At 36.1% G+C, this 23,369-nt stretch overlaps 1 pseudogene; it reads right to left on the bottom strand.

Moving 5' to 3' along the window:
- Positions 1–13,985: 13,985 nt before the first annotated feature.
- LOC106405104 lies at positions 13,986–19,482 on the bottom strand (annotated as a pseudogene).
- Between the last annotated feature and the right edge of the window lie 3,887 nt (positions 19,483–23,369).

Here is a 23,369-nt window from a genome sequence, read left to right as displayed (position 1 = left end):
TCCAACCATTCCAGGAAATTGGATTTCCAATATTTCTTTTATGTTGCCGTAGTAGACATCGTCACCAGTAGAAGATGAAACACCAGCATCATATGTTGTCTTAGAATGACCTTTCCTTGTGAATGCATATCCTCGCGTACAAAATTTAGGATATGATTTGACCACATAGTTTGGTCCCTGCACAAATTCGCGTATCCAATCATCGAACACAAGACCTCTGGCCAAACCATCATTCACCTATAAATTAAAAACATATATGATTGAAAAGTTAATTAGTTTATATATATTAAATTTAAACTAATCATTTGCATAGGGTAATATGATATATGACTCACATAACTACGAAGCCACGCAGCAAATCCGTTATCTCTAAGTTGTCGAAGCTCATCTTCTGTTGCATGCCTGTGAGTCATACGCAACTCCGCCATATATACACTATATACAAAAATATTATCAATATGAAATAAATTTATTGAATATTAATCTAACAATAAATGAATAAATATTTTTACCTCTCATATTGTAGAACATCTTCACAGTTGGTGAGCAAATATGTTTGCAAATGAGCGTGCTCAGTGTCCGTAAGTCTCCGCTTCGTGAATTTTCCACTAAGTCGTCTTATTTCCTTGAACATGCTTGGGACAGTAACATGATATGTTGCTCTCTCCCCTCTATCATCATGCCGAGCAGGTCTTCGGTGTTTTGTATGCACTTCTGGTGGAAAATAATTTTTAGCAAAGATTGCAGTTTCTTCATTGATCACATGTGCCACTATAGATCCTTCCACCCTGCTTTGATTTTTGACCATCTTCTTCAGATGATGCATATAACGCTCAAAAATATACATCCATCTGTACTGCACAGGACCACCAAGTTCCAATTCTCTTGCGAGATGAATAGCAAGATGTTCCATTACATCAAAGAATGATGGAGGAAATATCTTCTCAAGGTTGCACATGCTGACTGGTGCGTTTGTCTTCAAATTATTAATACCCTCTTCAGTCACTACTCTGCTGCATAAGTCGCGGAAGAAAACACTAATCCCTACATAGATAAAAGACATAATTTTCGTAAGTATTAACTTTTTATAAGCATAATTGTTAAATATAAAAATAAATTAAATTGTAAAAATATAATATACCTGCAATTGCTTCATGAACATTACGTGGCAATAATGCTGAAAAAGCAAACGGAAGGAGGCGCTGCATAATTACATGACAATCATGACTCTTCAAGCAAGTAAACTTTCCTTCGCTTCTATCAATCCTGACGGAAATTTCACTTTATCTGTAATCCAATCAAAGAACTCTTCTTTTCTAGAACCATCTAGCCGATAAATGGGAAAAGGGGCCGTACCGTTCTCATCAACGTGAAGTTCAGAACGATCATAAATATCGACTAAATCCAACCTTGACTTCAAATTATCCTTCGTTTTACCTTGGATGTTAAGGACTGTGTTCATCAGATTATCGAAGAAGTTCTTCTCAATATGCATGACATCTAAATTATGCCGCAATAGATGACTCTCCCAATATGGCAGATCCCAGAAAATACTCTTTTTGTGCCAGTTATGTAGCTCTCCAACCGCATTGACTCGAATGTTTTCATGTCCACCTACATCTGGCGTCCTTTCTGCATCAAAATACCTAAACTGCTTCAACAAATCTTTCCCACTAACTTCCTCAGGTGGACCATCAAACACCTGCTTGTTCTTCGTAAACGAAGTCTTACTCCTGCGGTATGGATGATCAGGTGGTAGAAATCGTCTGTGACAGTCAAACCAACACGTTTTCCTTCCGTTCTTTAGTTGGAAAGCATCTGTGTCATCTTGACAATATGGACATGATAGCTTCCCATGTGTTGTCCATCCAGATAACATACCATATGCTGGAAAGTCACTTATTGTCCACATAAGTACTGCCCGCATCTGAAAGTTTTCTTTGCGCGAAACATCGTATGTCTCAAAACCATGCGCCCATAGTTGTTGCAACTCATATATTAGTGGTTGAAGAAACACATCTAGTGATCTTTTAGGATGATCTGGCCCGGGGACGAGAATTGAGAGAAACAAAAACTCTCGTCGCATGCACAAGCTCGGCCGTAAGTTGTACGGTGTCACAATAACTGGCCATAGAGAATACTGTCTTCCATGCTTTCCAAATGGGCTGAAACCATCAGTAGATAATCCAAGATAAACATTTCTTCTCTCTTCCGCAAAGTCTGGATATGTTGACTGGAAATGTTTCCAAGCCTTTGCATCTGAAGGATGTCTAATCTCACCATTTGTGGAATGCTCTGCATGCCATCTCATTGTTTTTGCTGTGCGCTCACACTGATACAACCTCTTCAATCTTTCCGTCAAAGGCAAATACCACATTCTTTTGAATGGGATCGGAACTCTTCCCCTCGTCTCCTGATAACGAGGTTTCCCACAAAATTTGCATACATTCCGTGTCTCATCCGCTCTCAAGTAGATCATGCAGTTGTCAATACATACATCTATCACTTCATACGGTAGTTGAAGACCTGCAACAAGTTTCTGAACCTCGTAGTATGAACCCGGTGCAAGGTTATCCTCAGGTAGAATACCTTTGACAAAATCAGTAATCGCATCCATACATTCTTCAGCCAAATTATAGTCTGTCTTAATACCCATTAATCTAGTTGCAGATGATAAGACTGAATGACCATCTCTACAATTTTGATACAAAGGTTGTTTTCCTGCATCCAACATGTCAAAAAATCTCCTAGATTCGGGGTTTGGTTCTTCCCCTCTATAATGATCATGTACCATCTGCTCAGTACCTACACCATAATCTATATCCATTCTAGATTCTTCTAACCTAATATCAGGCTGAGGTTCACTAACAGGCTGAGGTTCGCTAGTACTACCATATTCATAACCAGTTTCCCCATGAAGGTACCAAACTTTATAATTACGTGAAAACCCTTTCATATACAAATGAGTCCAAACATCAAATTCTTTTATAACCTTATTATTATTGCAAGAAGAGCAGGGACATCTTAACATACCACTTTTTGCATCCGGTTGCTGTTGAACAAGCCTCATGAATTCTCCAATCCCTTGAACGTATTCTTCCGTAAGCAAATTGGTGTTCGGATCCAAATGAGGTTTATCCATCCACGAACGATAATAAACTTCTGAAGACATGATTTTCACGGAATTGTTATGACTAAAGAGAATGAAGAGAGAATGAAGTGTGAATGAGTTGAATGAGGAGGGGTTGTATTTATGGGAAATTGCTTACGGACCTCCGACGACTTTCCGACGAAATTCCGACGGATGTAAAGCAGTCCGTCGGAATTCCGTCGGTATTGTCCAATCTCAAACGGCTATACAACGGTCATATATATTTGTCGGCAACGGTCACATGGTTCGTCGGAATTCCGTAAGAAAATACCGACGAAATTCCGACGACTTTGCTGTTAATCGGAATGTCGTCGGAAATTCGTCGGAATATACCGACGAACTTCCGACGACTACAACGGTTACATTTTTTATCGGAATGTCGTCGAAAAGTCGTCGGAAATTTCTGACGAACCATGTTTCGTCAGAATTCCGTCGGAAATGGCCGACGGAATTCCGACGACTTATTTTTTTTGGATTTGGTCGGAAATTTGTCAGTATTCCGTCACAATTGTCCGACGACATTGGTGTCCGTCGGAACCTCCGTCGGAATTCGGTGTGTTTTCTTGTAGTGTACCCCCACCAAAAAACTACAAAGCTCGCATTAACAACCAAATGAAAACAAAAAAAAGAGAAAAAAACAAATCGATCTTACAAAAAAAAAGATGTAAATTGTATCACAAAATTAAATGATACAAACTTCTATCACTTATTTGTAAATGATACAAAAGATAGATCCACCAAGATCGTACGTAGTTTGCCAAATATAACTTAATAGATGGTCTCTCTAGGATAACAAAAAAAAGTTAATTACGATATGGTAAGGTTAATACTGGAGTCTAAAGCCATGAACCTGCTGCTGTTTTTAAAATGTGTGGGATTGGTAGTGTTTCGGTTAGGAGTATTGGGTTAAGTTCGGGTATTGATCGGCTGTATTTCATAGTCCCGTTAACAGTGTTGTGTTTTAAGTTTTTTAAAGTGTCATTAATTTGGCTTTGCCAATTGTGGGTGACCCTTTTTGTAGTGGAAAACTATGTTGTTAGTTTTTTGGTCTCTTATGCTCTAGTGGTTTGATAAATAACTTGTCTGTCAAGCAATATGTGAACCTTTAACTTATTTTGTTTCAGCGAATTGATGTATAATATCATATTTCTTTGACTGTTTTGAAGCATTTTACAGTGGATGTGCAAGAGCCTGTTCACATCATCCCATCTGCTAAGCTGATTGTAAACCGGACTGCTTCTGAAGACTATAAGGAAGCTCATGGGATACACCAGTGGCGGAGAGACGACCAAGAGTTGGTTTCCAACATTTATTTGTTCAAATAGCTCACAAAGGTTGATTTGTTTTCTTTCTTTTCTCAATTACAATGCCCTTTATTTTCTGATTGAAATTTTGTGAATGAAATTACAAAAACATACATAAAATATATTTTTGCATTGAACTTTTAAGAAAAAGAATTATATATATAGCCTTCGAAATCATTTTTACTCATATATCCTCTACAACTTCAAAAACCAACTACCAAAAGAAAACCAAACTCCTAAGAAAAGAGTGAGCAAATTTGGTGGAGAAAACGGACAAAAAAACCATCCAAAGTAAAGTAAGCAGCTTGCTGCTGCACTCAGCATGCGATTCAGCATGTGCTCGCAACTTCTGCAACACCGTTTTGTGATATCTCTTCAGCCACTTCTGCTATCACACTGGTTTCCTTAGATTTGTCTTTTGGTGTTGCCTTTTTGTCACTGGCAGTAAAAGATTGCTAAAAGATAAACAATCTCCATCAGATATTTATCTAGATAAGAGCACCACACTATGACTTTTGTTGTTTTTACCTGTCTTTTATACAGCTGGTGTTTCTTTTTCCCGTCTTTGATTATATTTTCACAATTCTCATAGAAGACAAAATCATTGAGTATGCATGTCTTGCTCACATGTTCCTTAAAAAATTTTGATTACTTTGACTCCTTGCTCTATCTTTACCTGCCCATTTCAAAATCCAAAGAAACTAAAATTTAATTTATTTCGCATGACAGAGGGAGAAATTAAGAAAGGAAACCAGAAGACTCTCTGACCTCCTGTGTATCACGGCTATTAGTAACATGCTTGTTCTCATTATTCTCAAGCATAATATGCCTCAAGGAACTATTCGGGATATCTTTAACTAGGCCTGGGCAAAATAACCGGAACCGAAGAACCGAACCGAAATATCCGAAACCGGAACCGGACTAATACCCTCAAATACCCGAACGGTTCCTATATTTTTATATCCGAAATAACCGAACCGAACCGGAACCAAACCGAGAACCGAACGGGTACCCGAATATATAAAAATATTAATTATATATACATATAACATCACTAAATATATATTTTTAATTTAAAATTCTATTAAAAGTATTTGAAAATAGTTGAGGATAACTAAATTATTATAAAGTATCCAAACTACCCGAAAGTATCCGAAACTATCCAGATAGTTTTATCCGAAATATCCAAAGTAATCCTAAATATCCAAATTTTTTTATCTAAATCATCATAATTATTTGATATTTTACCCTAAATAACCGATATTTTATCCAAATTATCCGAACTACCCGAACTATCCGAACCCGAACCGGATCCAAATGAGAACCGAACTTTTTCCGGATATTTTCCGGTTCCCACATTTACTATCCGAACCGAACCGAACCCGAAACTATCCGAACCGAACCGAACCGAAAATAGGTCAAGTACTAAATGGATTCTCTAGCCCCTATCCGAACTACCCAAAACCCAAAATACCCGAACCGAACCGAACCGATACCCGAAATGCCCAGGCCTATCTTTAACGATGTGACACTTAACAGGGAAGCAACCAACCCACTTGTCCTGCTGCCAGCACTCCGCCATCTGGTTCTAATCAACTGGTCATACCATCTCCGCTAAACCAACAAACTGCCCACTTGTGTTTACCTGTTACAAAAAAAAAATCATTTCATTTATTTTCAAATCGGAACCAAATCAAAACAACCAAACTTTTGCCATATTTCACTTACAGAGAAGATGAGAAAAACAGGGCAGGAGGACTTGTCTCCAGCTGCTTCGTTATACGCAGCGTTAAGCTTCTTGTTGCCATTAGAGGTACTGGACCACACGTTATATTTGATGCTTTTGTGAATACACTACAAGAAAACACAAATTTAACGACGGCCAAATAGTCGTTATTTCCTCGTAAAAGAAGAGTTACGAGGAAATGGCGATAAAAGGCGTTTCGTCGTTATACGTTTGTCGTAAGAGAAGATTCGTCGCCATTTCCTCGTCCATTAGCGAGGTTATATTTTCCTCGTAAAGAAGAATTAAGTTTTCCTCGTAAAGACCACGTGGGCTTTTCACGTAACGCGGTCGTTGTGCTTCCTCGTAATAAACTCGAAAAGGATTCGTCGTAAATGACCCGCAAAAACCTCTAAATATATTCTTCGTAATAAAAACGTAAAGAACACGAAAATATTTCGTCGTAATTGAATCGTAAAGTATACGAAATAGAATCCACGTAAAATCCTCGTTAATAGTTCCTCGAGATTTTGTCGTTAATTTTCCTCGTTAATACATCGGGAATTAGCGACGAAATTACTTTGTTTTCTATTTACTGAATTTATAAATAAAAATAAAATAAAAATTATATTTATTTAATTTATTAATAAAATTTTAATTTAAATTAAATCGAATAGAAAATTTTTTTTGGCCGAATCAAAATGAAATTATATAATATATAAATAAGTTTTGAATTTTAAAATACAATAACAAAAAAAAAAACTAATGCTGCATTGCCGCGTCGTAGAATTCCTCGCTCCTTCTCGAGAGATCTGCCTCGTTGACTTGCACGGATGTCTCGCCTGGAATGGGGTTTTGTTGTTTCATGGTCCTGAACATGGCCTCCCATTCCGGATTTGTGGCCGCTATGACGTCCAAGAAGTTCTCGAGACCACTCATACGAGCTGTGAACGACGTTTTTGTCGAGGCCAACTCGTTTTGTGTCGACGTCAGCTGATGTTGTGTCGTCTCCAACACGTCGCGCAGCTGAGAGACTTCATCATCCCGTCTCTGGCCATAAGAGGAAGTCGCTCTCGGAACATCGTTGACGGAACCAATCCCCAACACACGTCCCTTTTTCCTAGGAGCGACCTTAAAAAACAATAAAATATATATTAAAATTTAAATTTTAAAGTAAAATGGAATTAATAAAAAATTTATATAAAATTTACCTCCTCGTAAATTCTATCCACTTCTATTGTGGATAAGACGACGGGTGATCCGTCGGCGGACTCCTGCGCCAGCTGGGTCTCACGCTCGTCAATACGAGCTGCCACATCATTGTAGATCTTCTCAGACTTCTCATCTACAAATCCGCCCGCCTTGTTCTTGTGGGTCCGATCGAAAAGTTCCATAAGAGTCGGTAAACGTCCCAACTCCTTGGCCTAAAAACAGTTAAGAAAGTTTTTATTATATATATATATATATATATATATATAAAAATCAAAAAGTTAAATATTTAAATTACGTACCATTTCCAAACGGACGCGGGCGTGTGGCTTTTGGCCCGTACTATGTTGCATCGCCCTGTGGCCGTGCTCATCTACCGAGTTACGGGAGGCGGAGCAAGACTGGGCGACTCTCATGGCATCAGGATCCCTCCAATAACGGATGAGGCCATCCCACACGTCCGTGGTGATGGTTGAGGGTTTGCCCCGCTCATAGCCCTTCACGATCCAGTCACCCTTCCAGTTGGAGACCGTGTCCAACAAACGTTTCTTCGCCTTGTCGATAAACTCTTTCCGCACCTTCTCAGTGACCCCCATGGACCAATTAAATTTTTGCTGCAAAAAAAAAAATATTAATAATTAGTTTAGAAAAATAAAATTTAAAAAAATATAAATCAGGAATAAATTGTAAAAACTTACAGCGTAAATCTTGAACCACGTCATTCTGATGTAGATCGGAGTGGATTTCCAGTTGGGATGTGCCATGGAGAAGTAACCTTTAATCGTCTCGGTTACTTCTGTTGCAAGGCAGTTATCAACCCCAAACCTGAAAAAAAAAAACAAATTTAAAGTTTTAAATATTTATTAAAGTCACAAATGAATTTAAAAAAATTAATGTAACATACATACCAGAGAGTTCCGTCAGGTCGGTCGGGGTCTATGATCGGTAAGCCTTCTCTGCCTGGCAAACCGAGAATATCCTCAACATTGTACTGAGAGTAAGGACAACTCGGTGGCACCATCAAATCAGCATGAACCTGATTGGCGGGCATCTGAGGAGGCACATGAGGAGCTGGCATCGGATGAGGAGCTATCGGAGGAGGCACATGAGGAACTGATGGCGATGCCGTAGAAGAAGGCGAGACTCTCTGAGAAGATTGAGTCTCGGGGACGGTCTCCTGCTGACCCGAAGAACCGGGAGCTGAAGAAGAACCGGGAAGTGAAGGCGGGTCTAACCGACTACCCGGTGGACCGAACATCTGCGAGTAGTGAGCAGTACGCTGGTGCTTGCGAATAGTCTGCAAAATTTAAATTTCTAAATTAAAGTCAAGAGTAAAAAAAAAAATTATGAACAGTATTAACTACGTAATTAATAAAATTACGAAACCTAAATTTTCTAAACTAATTTCGTAAACTAAATTCCCTAAACTAACCACCTAATCTAAATTCCCTAAACTACTTAGAGAGGAATGAGAGACTTACCATGGTGAGAGGAAATAGAGAGGCTGTAGAGAGGAAATAGAGAGGAAATGAAGAGGGCATGCGGTTTCGCCTATATATAGGATTACGGTTCGTCGAAGATTAATCGCAAAATAACGAGGAAAGACAGAGGCCCGTCTTTCGTTTCGTCGCAAGGCCCACGCAAATTAACGAGGAAATATAGAGGCCCGTGTTTTTTTTTGCGAGGAAATACAGAGGCCCGTCTTTTATTTTACGTCGTTCTTGCGACGATTTTTGTTTTTATCATCGATTTTACGTGCAAATGGCGAGGCTTTTTTTGCTAACCCCTAAAATCTTAAACCCCAAACCTCAAACCCTATCTTTCTTATCTCCAAACCTCAAACCCTATCTTTCTTATATTTCTTATCTTATACTTCATATATTTCTAACCCTTTAACTTCAATATATATATTTTTTTAATTTGAAAGGTTTAATACGTTGAAAAACAATTTTACAATATCTTACGTATCAAATATGAAAGGTTTAATATGTGTTTCCAATATCTTACGTATCTCGTCATATGTGTTTCCAATATCTTTTTTCTCTTTTTTTTTTAAGTTTATATAAAATAGAAAATAATTTTTTTTAGGGTTTGCACATTTGGGGTTTAGGGATTTGGGTTTCATTTTAGTTTAGGGTTTATATTTACCGACGAATTAACGACGAAAAGTAAAATAAAAAAGCGAACCTCGCTCATTCCACGTAAGTTCACGAGGCTCTTACGACGTTTTGGTCTTACGTGGAATAAGCGAGGTCCGCTTTTTTAATTATAAAGCGTCTCTTATTCCACGTAAGTTAACGAGGCTGTTACGACGTTTACTGTTACCGTGGAATATGCGAGGTAATGTATTATAAATCGTCGTAAAATTCCCGTGAGGTAACGTGGAAAGTACGACGACTGTCTCTAAACCCCTAAAACGAAACGCCAAACCCCAAACCACATCTTCTTTATCTTCTACTTCATATATCAAACACTTCTATCCTTTAACCTCAAGCAATTCATTCTAATCCAAACCGAAAATTATAAAAACACAATTCATTTACTTATAATTAATGTCGATATCTTATTTATAAATAAACTCCCATTATCTTTAATTATATATAATAAATCAAACTCATACAAATATCAAATACATTAATCGGATTCATCGACATTCTCGTCATCACTTGAAACATCATCATTTTCATGAAACTCGTCTTCAACAGCTTCCTCCGTGGGATCTTCGGTAAGATCTTCATACTCGTGATTATGCGGATCAATGAGAAGGATGTCATCAATTTCTTGTTCAGGTTCATGAACTTCATTTATTTGTTCTTCTTGCAATGGTGGTTCTTCTCCTATGATGATTCGTCCTCGAGGTGTAACTTTGATCACGGCTAACCAATTTATACCCGACTCTCTCATCCGAGGGTATGGAAGGAAGCTAACTTGGTCTGCTTGTGAAGCTAAGATGAAGGGCTCGAATTTGTTGTACCTCCGGCCACCGTTGACATCTACAACACCGAATTTGTTCAACCGAACACCTCTATTGACGACGGGGTCGAACCATTCACACTTGAAGAGGACGCATTTTAGCTTCAATATCCCTGGGAATTCGACTTCAATAATCTCCGTCAAGATTCCGTAGAAATCTGTTTCTCCTTTCACACAAATTCCATAGTTACTGGTTGCCCGCTGTTTACCATACTCATATGTGTGAAAAGTATAGCCTCGTGTGAAATACATCTGTGATGTGGTGACCTTTACAAGTGGAGATTGAATTACTTCGTGTAACCACTTAGGATAATCTGCATCGTCGTCATAATCAACCTATTTAAAAATAAAAAGAACGTTGAAATACAAATCATTCATGTATGAAAATTTTAAAAGTATTTGATTAATACCTGATTCTTCAACCACTTAACAAAGTGTTGATCTTTTCTTTTGTCTACGTCACTTGTGGATATACCAGGAAATGTTTCTTCGACTTGTGAAACAAACATGCTGTAAAATCACATTTTACATGAATTAATCTCTCTCAATTATATAATGTATACTCAATTTAAGTTACCTTTCAAAATAACGCATCAATGGATCCTCGCAATTGAGTAGAATATAGGTGTGTGCACTATGAGCGTCTTCTTCACTCGACCACCAAACCTGTTTTGATTTCCCACCAAGTCGTCCAATCTGGCTAAAGATTTCTGGAACACCAACAACTGCATATGTGGGCGCAACGCCACCATCATCATATCTTCTTGGAGCTCTTCTTCGGGTACGTACTTTTGACGCAAAGTAGTACGATGTGAAGTGAGAAACTTCTTCTGTCAAACTTCCAGCAATTATAGAACCTTCAACTTTGGCGAGGTTCTTTGCTTTTCCCTTCAAATATTTCATGGCTCGCTCGTACTGATACATCCATCCGTAATGTACCGGTCCACGAAGCAATGCCTCATATGGGAGGTGGATAGCTAGATGCTCCATCACGTCAAAAAAGCCTGGAGGAAATATCTTCTCCAAGTTGCACAATAAGATAGGAATGTTCTCCTGAAGCTGTTCTACGACTTCTTCTTTAAGAGTGCGTGTGCTCAAATCCCTGAAAAATGCTCCAATGCCTATTCCAAAAACAATTAAACACATTGTTAGTCAAATACTATTATTGTAAACTAAACCAATTTAATATTATTGTCCTATTGTAAACTACCTGCAAGTGCTTCATGTACGTTTGTTGGAAGTAGCTCCGCAAATGCAAATGGCAGAAGTCGTTGCATAAAGACATGACAATCATGACTCTTCATCCCGGAGAACTTTTGACCCTTTTCAACACATCTTGAAAGATTTGAAACATACCCATCAGGGAACTTCACTTCTGATGCCACCCAATTGAACAAAACCGACTTTTTTTCTGAAGACAATCTAAAAATTGGAACGGAAACTTGGCCATTGCTTTTTATATGTAACTCACTTCTTGAGCAAATATCCGGCAAGTCCAACCTCGATTTTATGTTGTCTTTTGTCTTCCCTGGGACATTCAATATTGTATTCATGATGTTCTCAAAGAAATTCTTCTCTATATGCATCACATCAAGGTTGTGGCGCAGAAGAAGATCCTTCCAATATGGTAACTCCCAAAATATACTCTTCTTGTGCCAGTTGTGATGAACACCGTAAGAATCAGGCATATTACGAGGGACATGCCAATTACCACCCCAACGAACTGTTTCGTTAGCTCCGTAGTAGTCGATTTGCGCTTCAATTTGTTCTCCAGTTAGATATGGAGGAGGAGTGTCTCTCACAACCTTTTTGTGCCTAAACAAATTCTTGTTTCTTCGGTACGGATGGCCAACTGGAAGAAATCGACGGTGACAATCGAACCAACTTGTCTTTCTACCATTCTTCAGTTGAAATGCATCTGTCGTTCCATTACAATATGGACAAGCTAATCTCCCATGTGTAGTCCATCCAGACAACATCCCATAGGTAGGAAAGTCACTTATGGTCCACAAAAGCATAGCTCGCATCGTAAAATTCTTCTTCGTTGAGCAGTCATACGTCCTCACCCCTGTTGACCACAAATCCTTCAACTATTTTATCAGTGGTTGTAGGAAAACATCAAGTGACCTTTTGGATGCTTCGGACCGGGTATTAATATGGTCAAGAATAAAAACTCCCGTTGCATGCACATCTCCGGTGGCAGGTTGTATGGCGTAAGAAAGACTGGCCACAATGAATATTGTCTCCCTGACATTCCAAATGGACTAAATCCATCTGTGCATAATCCGAGGTACACATTCCGGCTATTGCTAGCGAAATTCGGATGTACTTTGTTAAAATGTTTCCAGGCTCTTGCATCTGATGGATGAGTCATCTCACCATCCGTCTGAGTATGCTCGGCATGCCACCTCATCTTTCCAGCAGTCTGCTCCGATTGGTACAATCTTTTCAATCTATCTGTAATTGGTAGGTACCACATCCTTTGGTACGGTACCCTATTACGTCCCCTTCCTTGCGGCTTGAATCGTGGTTTCTTGCAGAATCGACATTCTTCCAACTTCTCATCATCTCCCCAGTAGATCATGCAGTTGTCGATGCAAACATCTATCATCTCCGAAGGCAACCCAAGACTATAAACCAGTTTCTGAATCTCATAATAAGAATCAGCAGACTCATTGTCTTCCGGCAAATACTCTTTAAATAAATCTGCCCATTCGTTCATGCAACTTTCAGGTAGATTGTGATCAGTTTTAATATTCATCATTCTAGCAGCCAATGACAATTTAGAGAGACCTTCTCTACAACCACTGTAAAGTGGTTGATTTGCCGCATCTAACATTTCATAAAACTTTTTTGAATCTATGTTAGGTTCTTCATCTTCATCATCATGAGCTACGAATGCATCAGTTACCATATCATGAACCCTATCATAATCTACCATTGCCTGATCCTCCTGATGGTAACTATGTGCATTATGCAATTGATGATCAACCGGTTCTTCTTGAAAGTTGCTATTACTACTACTAGCTTCATTCTGATCATAACTATAACCTTCTCCATGTTGAAACCAGATATAATAATTTGGCGTGAAACCTCTATTTACTAAATGCTTCCAAACATTTTCACGATTTGCCAACTTTGAATTGTTACATTTTCTACAAGGACAGAATATTTTACCGCTTTCTTGGGCGAGCGGTGTAGAATCTGCTTGATGCATAAAACGCTCCAACCCAGCAAGATATTCTTTCGTCACTCTCCCGTTAGCATCTCTATGCATATACATCCACCTCCGCAACTCGAAAATATTTCCCAAGCCCGACATTTTTTTCACGTTTTTTTTTCTTGTTGGTGTGCTTAAAATTATGTTCAAACCTCCATATTTATAGAAAATTTTCGAATCTGGTAGTTGAATTTTGCTACGAATTTACGACGAAATATTAGGTTGGTGGCAAAAAAAACGTGTTAAGTTGGTCGATTTCTCGTTCTTTCCTCGTAAGTTATTTCCTCGTAAAAATCATGCTAATTTTACGACGAATTTGCGACGAAACACATTTTTCTCGGAAAAACCACGTCAACTTACGACGATTTTACGAGGAAACGCATTACTCGGTATTTTACAAGGCCGTTACGAGGAAACTTTATTTCCTCGCAATTTCATCGTTAAGTCAACGTAATTTCACGAGGATTAGTTTTCATCGTTAAATTTCCTTGCTAAAACTGTGTTTTCTTGTAGTGATATCATCTTCGCTATACGATTTGATCACAAAGAGCTTCGCGTTGCTGTAGGTATTAGAGAAAAAATCTTTCTTGTTGTATTCCTTTGAATCTTTCGCTATACGATTTGATCACAAAGAGTACATGCTACTGTCAGATCGTTCCTGATGCCATAAGATAAAAAAAATCCAAATCATGGACTCAATTTAAAAAAAAAAGTTATTATGGAGAGCGATGATCCGATATTTACCAGGTAGGGATACTGAAGAGTGGTGTTGGTGGTCTTAACCATGACACTGTTTCGGTTAGTCATTGTTACTGTTTCCACCGTACACATCCTGCAAGAAAAACGAAATGGTATTAACCATGACACTGTTTCGGTTAGTCCCACAGATTCCGTAGACAATATATGGACAGTCAAGAGTAGCAAAAACGGAATGACAATTACCTATCCAGTTCCGTAGTCACCACAAAAAGAAAGAAGCTTAGGCGTCACCGATAGCCGTCACACGAAGAGAGAGACGATCTTCAAGATGAGAAATACTCACATATTTATACAGATTACACACCACCTCGGAGATACGAACGACGCATTGAAGACTCATAGTGGGCGATGGAATTAATTGGAATAAACACGAACAACTCCGTCCGTTTTAGTCAGGGAAAGGAAGCTCAGACGTCATGCGTCCCGCCGCATGAAGGGAAAGACTCCCTGCAAATCCTCGATTGTGAAATTAGGGTTAGACGGGGAAGACCATCTTCCCAGGCCGGATACATGGGCAAAATTCATAGCCCAACACGCATTATGCGAAAAAGCCCATAACAATACGCGTTTAAATGAAACGGTGTGTTTCGACATCATGGGACAGGTGGCGAGAAATGCCCCTATCTACCTGATGACGTGGAGGGCTGTGGAATCCTATGTGGCGCAAAGAGGAGAGATCAAAATACTACTTTATAATAATAGATATATAAAAGATAACTGAGACATACAATTCCTCACAAATGATAGGCGAATCAACCATCTCAGTTTAGATCACCTCCCATAGGACTAAACGGTGAAGTTAAGCCCGTTTCCTTCAAAACTTCTAAAGCTTTAAATATAAAAATAACTTATTGGGAATTCTCAAAGCACCCAATTCTGTTGGTAGTTTGGAATATGGTTATCAAGAAATCCTGGTTCGAAGATCATATATTTATATAAAACTGTATAATTTAGGTATTTAACTATTAATTTATAATTTAAATGAGATAATATATTTATCTAAATTTTTAATAATATTATTATTTTATTTTGTTATCAAATTATGTCATATTTACACAGGTTCAACTTTGAATTGTATAAATTTTATGATTATTAACTTATAGACGATTAACTTATATGATTTATACCTGTAGTTTTGGTCTTTGAGGACAACAGTAGAAACTGTGTCGATCAAGCATCTTCTATTACTTCATACCCAATAGATGTATTATGTATATATATCCAATACTGAATAACTAGAAGAAAGGATATGCCTAAGATTTTTTTTTCTCTGACTTCAGGATTACACATTAACTTCAGATTTTTGGATTGTCTCTAAGATAGAGTGTAGGCTTTCTTGAGAGGAACCTTGTCTCGTACGAGAATCCCCTTATTCTTCTACATTCTTCAGTCTTCACCACACGTTTAACACATGATTAGTTTTTCACGTGTCGGTGCATTCTCAACTGAGATGGTATAATGAAATAGAATGAATTGATGGATCACAAAATTCTTTGTAGCTCTGCAAGTTTTCCATAAAGTATTGATAGAAACCAACAAAATCTTTTGAGGTGTTAGACGACATTACAGCGTGTAAGAAAATGAGTTTTGGGACTGTAACTACAATAAAACGTCTACCATGGAAAACAGGGGACTACAGCTATGATCCTGGCGTCATCATCTGGTTTGGTACACGATACATAGCTCATCCCTAAAAGAAGTATTTAGCCACTATTTTGATTTCAATTAAAAAACTCTAGCTCAATGTTGTACAGAAAATGGTTTTTTTTTTTGGGTTTGAATTAATTTTACATTCTATTCATAAAAAAAAAAGTTTACCAATCATAAGTCAAGAGCAACATTATTATTAGACACAAAGCAGTAAAGAAACAACCAACATGGTAAGTGGCTAGCTTTACAAAGCCAATTCCACCAAACCAACAAGAAATAGACAAAACAAACGTACACATTGGTAAATGTTTTCTCCCACCCACCAGCAAATTCAATCAATGTTTTGAAGGATCAAGAACTTGACCCATGAACAAAATCACTCCACTCTGTCTTCTCTCACCGTGAATAGAAATGGATGGTCAGCTATGAAGGGATCGTCGCTCGAACACAGGTACCTTGTGGCGGCAACAGAAACGGCTGCAGATTCAGTACCCTCTTCATCCACCTCAATGAAAGCTTTATGAAGAACGCTTGAGACGTATAGGTTCTCACCGATGGTAGGTGAATCAACCATCTCAGTTAGACCACCTCCACAAGTACTAAAGGGTGAAGTCAACCCCATATATCCTTCAAAACATCTGAAGCTTCAAACTTTGGGATTCTGCAAACACATACTCCTGTTTGGTGGTTTGGTATATGTTTATCAAGAAATCCTGGCTCGGAGCCTATTCTCTCAACCAGAGCAGGTAAACCGTCTTTGTCATAAGGAAGATAAAAGTACATGGAGAATTGACGTTGATCTTCTACGTAAGGAAGGCGCAAAACTTGGAAATCATCGTACTCCATTAGGTATTGGTCATGAAGGGGACCTTCACAGAGGTGCCATTAAGAAGGTGAAAATCCCTGTCTTTTGTCAATTTTGTATCAAATTTTTCTCTCCATGCTCCTTTGAAGTACACTGCATTTGCAAATATGAGTGTGCTTTCGCGGATAGTCTCGGTAAAACCGTGAGAAAGAATCTGCTCTATGAGTCCATTGGTGTGGATTCCCGCCCATGTATTCACCTCGTCAATCACTTCAGCAGGCTTCAAAATACGCATAAAACTTTTGATTATTCCTATATATCAACCATTCAACAGTTCAATGTAATAAACATATGGAGGAAATTGCACTGGTAGTCCTAAAATATCTCACCAAATAAGACGTCTTTTAAGACAAAAGTCCGTACCCAATGGTGAGGCTACTACCAGTGCCGGCCTTGAATATTTACAGACCGGAAGCAAGTTGTAAAGATAAAGGCCCATTCATAAGTAGAAATATTAATTAATCCATCGTTAGTAAATGACATATATATATATATTAAAATTTATGTGTACGAAGAAAATGGTATTGATGTCAACGGAACTCGTCACCTTGCATTCCAAAATAATTACGTTAACCACTAGACTAGCTAAAAAGTTTTGTACGAAATTGGCTGAAAAATAACTTTAAAAAGCGAAGGCCGGAAGCTCAGGGCCGCTACTGGCTACTACATGCACTAACTTCAGTGTAATATTTTAGGTTTTTAGGAATACCCCATTTTTATTATATTTTGTTAATAGATTTTATTTTGAGCAAATTAGCTCAATATCCTAAGAAGAGTGGAATACCATTGAATTGAGGGAAAATGGTAATAATGGGGAAAGAAAATTGGAGGGAAATAGGGTATAGAGTGCAAATAGGAGGGAAACTGTGTGTAGGGAGTACAAATTCCCTTTTATTTTTTATTTTTGCCCCGGACTGAAATAAATCTAAGACCTTTTCCCACTATTGGTGCTACCTCTTTTAGTTTGTGTAACAAATGCAAAAGATTGGCAACTAAAGAGTTACATAGGATCTCTAATCCAAAAGGACCAAAACGTTCAGAATAGATGGAAACGCTGCAACCTCGTGACATTTCAAAACATATTAAAGATTAATGAATTCGAGGTCGGCTCGTTCGGAAGTCAGTTTGTCTGATTCGGTTTTAGGAAATTTAACTTGGTTAGTCGGTTCGGTTTGAAAAATAATAAGATATCCACTAATACTAATTAGATCTGAGTTGTCAAGAACATACCTTGGATGCAAAGTCAACCTCCCTGCACGTAGCCTTGTAGGAGTTCTCCAAAATCACTTTAAAGGAAGGTTTCAAGGAGATGGACTTGTCGATCCATACACCATTAGCCGCTGATAAGCGCAAAGCACTTGTCTCACCTCCATCAGCGAGGGCAACGGATACAATCTCGGACAAGATCCCGTTGAGGTGATCTGTTGACGGTGAGTTGAGGAATGAGAGGATCTGTTCTTTTGAGACGGAACTAGAACCGGCTGCAATGATGCTGAGCAAAACGTTGACTGGGGTTGGTGAGAAGACAAGGTTGTAACCGGCAGCGACGGTAGCTATGACATGCTTTGCTAGTCTTACCACCACGTCGTTTTGCTTCTCCATTGACTTTTTCAAGTCCATGTTCTCTCTTTTTAGTTACTTCATTTTTTTCAGACAAGAGAGAGCATGGAGGGGGGCATTGATTTATGAATAACGAATTATCAACACTCACGATATGATTTTTTATATATTTTCTTATAAAAATAATCTGAGTCGGTTAATATTAAAATGATTTCACGTTTAAAAGTTTGATATTGGTATATTGAACAGTGATTGACTTTCTCGACAAGATTATAAGGCAAAATCTTTTGTTTTAATATATCAAGATTAAATCATTAGTAAAAATAATAAAATATTTTTTATATGAATGGTTTAGAGAACGATGATGAGATTCAAACTGAAGCACTAATCTTGATTTAAATACTTCAAAGGTGACCACGAAAAAAAAGCATCTCTAAAAAAATAGTACTCATGAGGAGGCGTTCAACAGTGTCAACATCAAACATTGTGCTATCTTCATTACGAAGGAATCAATAAATCATCAAGCACGGGTTATCATATGTGAACTGCAATGTCACTAGCTATGAATCTCCTGAGAAGAAATACTGAAACCTGAAAAAAATGTTACTTTTATATCTCCTAGAAATGATTTGAAACGTGATTTGATACATGTTATTTTTACAATCAATTTCACTAAGAAAAAACATGAAATGCTAAAATTGATGACATGACTTATGATAAATATGACAACAATTACATTTAACGTAGATTTATATTTTTGGTAAAATTTTATATATAATATGGTAATAAATCATAAATCATCATTAAAATAAATACGACCAATTCAATCAATTAGCCACTAGACAGATAGGATGTCATAATAGTAAATAAATAGTATTCAAATATGTCATTAAATAATATAATAATATAAATATAAATATAAATATTTAACAAATTTCAAAATATTATTTAAGTATATATTTATAATCATATAATTTTTATTATTAAACAAGAGTTTCCAAATTTTATACAGTCTTTCTAAAAATTATAAATTTTTAATCGTAATATTAAATTTTTTTCTTTTTGATATCTACCAATTTTAGAAATTCTGTTTAGTTTTATATTTTTATAATTATAAAAAATTATAAATATTTTTATTTATACAGGTTAATTTAATATAAAAATAAATGAAAATCTATCTGAAATATAATTTTATATAAATCAAATTATTCATTGGTATAAAATTAATAAAATCTAAAATATTAAGAAAAAAAATATTTTTAAATATAATTTAAATTTAATTTTTTTTTTTTGCTGTACATGGTATAGGAAAACACCTAGTTTTATAACAAAGGAACAGGAAGAAGAAGAGAATATAAGAACAGAGTGATAAATCATTCACTGGTTCTCTTCATGAAGGAACATAAGCTCCTTCTTTGTGGATAATTTGAGAAACACTTAGCGTTTAGTTTCTTGTTGCTCAAGAAATCAACAATAAAATTAACTACTTCAAAGACCCTTCTCAACTCATATATATATATATATATAGTATAAAGAGATAACTTCAAGTTGGAATGGTTTACACGTAATGATGAAGAGACGATGAAGAATATGATCCACCGAAAAGTTTCATTCTTCTATGTTCGCTAATCCAAATGAAACTAGGAAAATACCAAAAGGTAGAAAACTAATCTTGTCAGAGAGCACTCACAAAAGCGAGAGGCATGAAGGGTAGTTAAGTAGCTAACACGAAAACACTCGGACTTAGAGTTGACACAGTTTTCTTATGTTCAAACTTTAAAGATGTAGGGATCCTTATTTAATAATGCAAATAAAAATATTTTCCAACGATATTGAAACTTTGATCGATCACACCGCCAAATAGTGAAATTTAAACTACGAAATACACTTGATTAAAATTAATTTTCTGTCATAACATGTGGAATGCCATAACATAAATCTTGTACTCCTACAGAATTTTCTTACCAGATCTATGTATTTTGTTTGGTAACTGAATTTTTATGATTGAGAACACAGCTAAACCTTTGCTATAAAATGGTGTTTTCTGCTCTATCGCTATGCTGAAACTTGACTAGTTAATGTGATACTTAGAACTAGATGATAACTTGCGCGCATGCGCGGAGTGAGTTTTTATAATAATGTTTGTTTATTAAAAGGTTTTAACATTTTGCAACACTACAATCTTTATCGATTATAAAATGACGAATACAAATGTTGGTCTCTTAAATATATTATCGTTGTTGAAGAGTTAACGTTTTACATCTCATTTTAATTATTTTTAAAACTTCATATGCAAAAAAAAAAATTAAGTTTTGCGGCTGACACAAATCACCAAAACCAAATACGCAACATCGATTGTATAACGACGAAAGGGGATTAGGTTTTCTGCTCTCGATTTGTTTACTATTGACTCTCCATAAGTGAATTCATTTTTTACTTCTATAAAATCGTGCTTTCATTCTCCTCTTTGTTTTATTGATATGAGTTAAGTTTCTTTTTTTAACTTCTTCTATGAATTCAGTGAATTAAATAACTGTCAATTTAAAAAAAAAATGGACATCTCTAAAAATTAGTTTCATTCCAGATACATATCTAAGAATCAAAATTTTGAAAAAAATCACCGGCAAACTATATTAACAGATTAGTGTTCAAATCTAATATATCAAGCTCTTATAGAATATATAAGTGCAGACTCGAAATATAAATGTCTGTCTAGTATATATTCACCAGTAGAGCTGGGAATTTGGGTCATTACCCGCGGGTCCCGCCCCGTTTGACCCGCCGCGGGCCCGGTGCGGGTCGATCGATTTACAAATTTCAGCATGCGGGTGCGGGTGCGGGTTGAGTCGATTTTTAGCGGGGCGGGTGCGGATCAACCAAATTTGAGTCGCGGGTATCCGCCGAACCGCAAAATAAAAAAAATATTATTTTTTCTAATTTTTTTTAAAATAAATAAAAATAAAAATAAAAATATGTAAAAAATATATAAATTAATGAAAATTATATAATTTAAATTATAAATGTATAATATTTATTATAAAAAGTAATTAATTGATAAAAAAATAATTATTTATTAAATTTAATATTATCTGCGGGCCCCACGGGTTACCCGCAATCTTAGCGGGGCGGGTGCGGGTTTACAATTTTTCTTTTGCGGGTTATGCGGGTCGGAATTTTGAGTTTAAAAAATAGAGTCGATCCGCGGGTCGGCGGGTCATGCGGGGCGGGTTGACCCGCGAACCTAGCCCTATTCACCAGCTCGGTCTAAAAATCATATAATTCTAGACCAAAAAAACAAATTACTTATTTCACCAGTTCGGGTAATATTTGAATCTAAACGGGTAATATCAGAACCCAAATGAAGATCCGAAGATAACCAAACATAAGTATACTTAACCCTATATTCAAAATATTTATATTAATGATGCTTATTGCTCAAAATTAGATAATATACATATAATTATGGACAAAATTATTTGCCACTCACTTAAATATATATATCAAGCTCTTGTTTCTTGCATTAACAAAAGTTGCATCTAAAATTTCAAAACAACAGCTAAATTAGTGTCTTTCTATTTTTAAAGTTTTATCTCCAAACCTATTAATAGTTTAATTTAAAAAAAAATAGAAAACCAGTTAAAATATATTTAAATACAAAAAACTTAAAAAATGAATCATATATTTATTTTTTCTTCAAATTTAAATATCCGAACCTGACACAAAATATCCAAACCCGAACATAAAATACCCGAACCCGGCTCGAAGTGTAGAAATATCCGAACGAGTTTTATACTTTTATACTGAAATACCCGATACGAACCCGAACGTGTATCCGAACGCCCACCCCTACGATATATGATCATCATTTGTATCTTGCTTGAACAAAAAAAAAGTTAAACCATTGATCACAAAATTTTCAATGTGGGATTTTTACCATTTTTAGTAATTTATAGTTGTTTTTAAAAATTCAAAATATAACATATAAGAAAAAATCTAAATTTTTTATTATATGCTTAATGTGATTGTTTAATTTTTTTAATAGTATAAAATTAAACAAAAAAGAGAGAGGTTAGAAAAATTGTTATCAAATACTCCCTCCGGATTTGAATATATGATGTTTAAGGTTGTGCACACATATTAAGAGAAATTAAATACTTACTTATATCAAATACTTTTTGGTTTTACTTTTAGTTAGTTTAAAGATTTATTTGAATCCCAATAAAATTCAACCACTTAAATTTTTTACATTTTATTTTAAAAGCAAAATGCATTAATGAAAAGTAGAACATCATACATTTATATACAAGAAAAAAAAACTAAAACATCATATATTCAAATCCGGAGGGGGTATGTATTATTCATAATCATTAATTGTCATATATATGTTAACCATATTAGGTAATTTCGTAGCTTTTATTTAAGGAAGTAAAAAATATTTTTTTGTACACTACTAATTAATTTGATAGTTAGTTTAATAAAAAACATGGTATATGTTTATATGAACCAACTTATTTTTCTAACAATTCTAAGAATCATTCTCGTTATGACACGTGGCTACGAAAATATGTTGTAATGTTCCAGGATTAATATAGAACAAAACTGCGGTTCACCCTAGGGGATAAACCTTTAAATTCAAGTTCACCCTAGGGGATGAACCTTTAAATTCACCCCACCCTTTAGAACCAATCAAACTGACACGTAAGATTATTAATTAAAAAATATTAAATTAAATAAAAAATAGCTAAAAAAATAAAAATGCTAATTTAACGACGCTAACGCTGCTAACGAAACCCTAAACCCTAAATCTTAAATTCAAGTTGCATCTAAAATTTCAAAACAACAACTAAATTAGCGTCTTTCTATTTTTAAATATTTATCGCCAAACCTATTAATAGTTTAATTTTTTTTAAATTAGAAAACCAGTTAAAATATATTTTAAATACAAAAAACTTAAA

This window comes from Brassica napus, chromosome C1 (assembly GCF_020379485.1).
Source record: "Brassica napus cultivar Da-Ae chromosome C1, Da-Ae, whole genome shotgun sequence".
In the NCBI taxonomy this organism is placed as follows: domain Eukaryota; kingdom Viridiplantae; phylum Streptophyta; class Magnoliopsida; order Brassicales; family Brassicaceae; genus Brassica; species Brassica napus.
The sequence above is the reverse complement of the archived record's forward strand: the minus strand, read 5'-3'. Positions and strand labels throughout refer to the sequence as shown.